Source organism: Coenobita brevimanus, chromosome 61 (assembly GCF_032717465.1).
Source record: "Coenobita brevimanus isolate Jiangsu-jjx chromosome 61, ASM3271746v2, whole genome shotgun sequence".
Classification (NCBI taxonomy): domain Eukaryota; kingdom Metazoa; phylum Arthropoda; class Malacostraca; order Decapoda; family Coenobitidae; genus Coenobita; species Coenobita brevimanus.
Window position 1 is genome coordinate 563770 of NC_137014.1, and position 4561 is coordinate 568330.

The window sequence follows — 4561 nt, forward strand, 5'->3', positions numbered from 1 at the left end:
ATTTTTGTGACGTGTTGGTGAAGCCATATCGAAAAGAACTAAATAGGACTTAAGTGGGTCTTCTGGGATTTCTTTCTGGATACTTTCACTTTGAGGACGAACTATTACACTGAACGTGACAGTTGTGTGTTTTTGTTCAAAAAAGAGAGAACGGCCGAAAACTTGCAAAAATATCTGTTCATTTCAAGATGCCTGGACACACTGCATTTAGAAGACTGAAAATCATTGACAGTGGGAAAAACATATACAGGACGATACTTCAGAGATGACCAGTTGCATACTTGAAGGACTAAGAGTATCTGCTAAATCTTGCATTAGATTTTGGCAGGAAATGGGTTGAAGTACGCCCTCCGTATGTGGAAGGGAAGAAGGGAGACAGTTTAAAGAGAAGTGACCTATGAAACAGCGGTAGAAGAGGGAGAGAGATACAACACCGTGACAAAAAGTGAGGTTGCAGGGAGCCAGTGAGAGGAGGGGGTTGGTGAAAAGATAAGACTTTGACTCCAACCTCCTATAAAGAACTGTATGTGGTGAGTTTCCTACACATAAGAACTGTACTCCACACAGGGGCAAACAAGATTCCTTTTCATATTCAGCAACCACGCGGCTATTTAGAAATTAAAAATATCTTTCAGAAGCGGGAAAAAACCACTATGCTCCTTTTACTTTTACGTGATCTATATTTTTGTCCTTTCGTAACCTATTTCATGCAAGTCAGAGGGAAAAGAAGACAATGTTACGTCTCTATATCCATTTCATAGCACTCCTTCCTGACTAGTATCATATTTAAGGATTGATCTATTGCAACAACTCAGCTTTCAAGATGGAGATATGGCAATTTTAGAGCAGGGTGGAGTAAAAAGAGTATAATATTCTCTCTCTCTCTCTCTCTCTCTCTCTCTCTCTCTCTCTCTCTCTCACTCTCACTTTTTTTTCACAGCACGAACTTTTGCAGGGAATAAAGTTAATGCAAACACCCAGTTCATTTAATTCATTAGCGCCATGAAAGGAGTTTGTTCCGGGTCACTGGCATTATATTTCCCTTATCTGCGTTGTGTCAAGCTTAATAACACAGCTTAATCCCTCTGCATGCCTAAATATTTGCCAGACTCACCAAAAAATCGTCTGGTATCAGTCTAAAAAAATCCCTGGTCGACTAGTAGATGGGAAGTTAATAATCCACCTTGCAGGTTAACCCTCACATGATCAGGAAGACTTTAGTATTTTATTCCAGGTAAGAACAGACGATTTTCTTCAGCTGAGGGTGAATTTTAAGAGCCTGAAATTGTTGAGATTTGCACTTCACTCACTGTTAGTCTCTCTCCCCCTCGCATGGTCTCTCTCCCTCTCACGGTCTCTTGTCCCCTGTCATGGTCTCTCTTCCCCTCTAATGGTCTGAACAACCCTCCCCCTCTCATGGTCTAATATATTCTGGCTGTGTGGGTTCAAAGATGAAGTCTGATACGCTCCTTGACAGTTTCGTCCTCGGCGTCTCACCTGTCACCTGGAGAATGGAGCAATTAAGAACCACTACAGAACCAGCCACAACGCCTCACTCACTTGGCAACACCACCATGAAGGTACCAAAATTATCGACCGTGAAAAAGACTCTCGCCTTTTGATGTCCTTAAAAGCTTTATCTATCTATCTATCTATCTATTGCCAGACGCCTCAATCCAGTTTGGGTGGCCACAAACAAATCGCCTCCAAGTCGCCCTGTCCCCCGCCATTTCACTGCCCTGCTCCCAACTCACACACCCCTCTCTCATATACCTCTCCACCCCATCCCTCCATCTCATCCTCGGCCTCCCCCTCCCTCTTCCCCCCTCCACCTCACTCACATACACTCTCTTCGTCAGTCTTTCACCCTCCATCCTCTCCACATGGCCAAACCACCTCAGTGTGTTCCTCATAACGCTTCCTATCACATCCACATCCACACCACAACGCTCCTTTATACATGGCATAATTGATATCTTATAATCAACTCACAAATCAACGACCTACAGATCCTTCCCACACCCACGTGTAAACGCCATGTATAAACTAGATCACAGTAATCAGTGGGCTTACTAACTGCACCACGAGAAGCCCGCTCAACTCACGTCATGCATACATGGGTGAATAATAACGTGTCGCCACTCAGTATGAAAGAGACCCGACACCCACCTGCCGTCAGATGGTCAGATATTCCCTGGAAGGAAGGAAGCGTTGCCAGCCACACCAACATCCGGACAGCTTCTCATAAACCTACACGAGAATTAGTCCGACGCATTGAAAGCATCGAACAGAAACTCAACAGTGCAGAAACAATTGTTGCATTTAACCTCCTCTGCCTACAACAAAATAACTTACCCAGCTATACAAATATATATATATATATATATATATATATATATATGCAGATAGATAGATAGGTAGACGAACTTATGTGCATTGATCTCATAAAACTTTAACTCAAACCAACACTGTATGTCTTATGAAACCGAAATTTCTTTACATGAATATTAACCGTGAAGCAATCACATCAATTAGTCGACAATTGTCCTTTCTATTAACTAGATATCTACATGTCCTACTTCACCAATTTAGCCGTCTACAATCCTTGCCATCCATCTGCCAAGACACATACGACCACCGCCCTGTGTACGCAGCACCTGTGAGAGAGAGTTCATGTTCCCTCAGGTGCTCTGGTTGCCATGGATACTGACCGTGTCCCCTCCTCCCTCCATAATCCCCCACACCCTAGCCTGCGGCAAGGGGAGTCTCCTGCAGCTAACACCCCGCTTGACCTTACATGTCACCTCTCATCTCTCACTTGACTTGGCCTCACCTGGCACCTCACTTGGCCTCATATGTCACCTCACTTGGGCTCACCTGGCACCTCACTCGGTCTCACCTGGCACCTCACTCGGTCTCACCTGTCACCTCAGTTGGCATCACTTGTCACAGGAGAAGGTCAAATGTCATGATCACCGTGCAAAATAAACCCAGTTTTGATATAATGTAATCTAAAGTTGGTGGAAGGATTAAGAGCTAAGCAGGAATGCAATAATTGGATTGTGGGAGTACTCTGTCGAAGAAGAAGGTCACACTGCAATGTCAAAAATATTCGGCCCGTAGACCAGCTGGTGGTTACGAATGATGCACTATGTAAGCGCTCCTTCTTGTTTGTTGAGCAATAAGGCTTTGTCTTCCGTCATTTGTTCTTTATCTCACCTTCTTCCATAACAAATCTTAAGTACGTTTAACCTCTGTATTTTCATATTTTCGCAAACTCTAATGTACTTCCTGCTCCCTATGCTTAAACATTATTTGACTGAGCATGCCATCCCAATTTCTCTATTTTCCCACTCTACACTGTTTCCAGACACCTCGCTTCAGTACTTCCTCCTGCGCCTCCCATCACTTCCTCCCTCGCTGGACCCACTCTAAAGTCCACCTCCCCCCCGGCCGTAACTTTGCCTGTGTAGTCATTAAGTCTGGTTGTCTCCCACGCCTCACCCCAAATACACTCCCACCACAAACAATACCACCAGTGTATATATAGTGTGTACACAGATTCTTGCTATATTTACAAAAGTTTATTGTTTGTAAAAGGTTTAACATACTGGAATTTTTTCCCATATGAAAGAGCAGCTCTTAAAATAACAAGCATTACTCTTCTACATGAAAAAAAATAGTTGCACCTCACTATGCTAAACCATTTACAACTATTGTTTAATTATCTATTTTTGTTTGTAAATCTTGCAGGATTCTGTGGACACACTATGTTGCAGTTTAACCCAATTTGCTAGAGAAAGAGAGAGAGAGAGAGAGAGAGAGAGAGAAACTAAAAGTACATCTTCGAAAAGCCTTAAAGTGTATTTGCACAGATCTTATGTACTTAGCCCCTGATCGTAACGAGGTCGGGGGTACACATGTTAACGTCACCTGCAGTGGCCGTATCGAGAGTCCAGTATCGATAATGCCGCCTTTCACCACCAGATTTTCTTCCCTCCATTTTATGCGTGGATGGTGGGGGTTCCTCTCACTCTCAGCTGCTGGGTGGACGGCAGTATTTCGCTGGAACTCTACTCCTTTTATTCTAACTTGGCCTAAAGTTGCCATCCCTTCCTCATGAATGCTGAGTTGGAATATTTACGCTAGAATACAGTGCCAGTCACGAAGAAGTGCAGTGTAAAGGATGTAGGGCCGTATTGCTGCCTCTCCCAGCCACTAGTTACGTGAAATAGGATGCATAAGGATGAAAATTTGGACCAGGTTAGAATAAAAGAGTATATTCAGGATCTGGATTTTAAGCCGATTGTTGATGGTCGTGTTCAGAATTGAGAGGGAGATTGTGACTAAAAATGATCCTCTGCCTAAATACCCCTCCCGTAGTTCATAGATGATCATCCTAATCCTTCTTCTGTTTCCTGTTCAATCGTAAACAGGATATGAACAAAACTCAGGTTCATCATCCATCAGTCGTACTACCGACCCACATCATATCCTCATTTCTTACTGAGCCTCTTTCTTTCTTGCCTACTTCCTTCCTTCCTTCCCTTCTTCTCTTTTT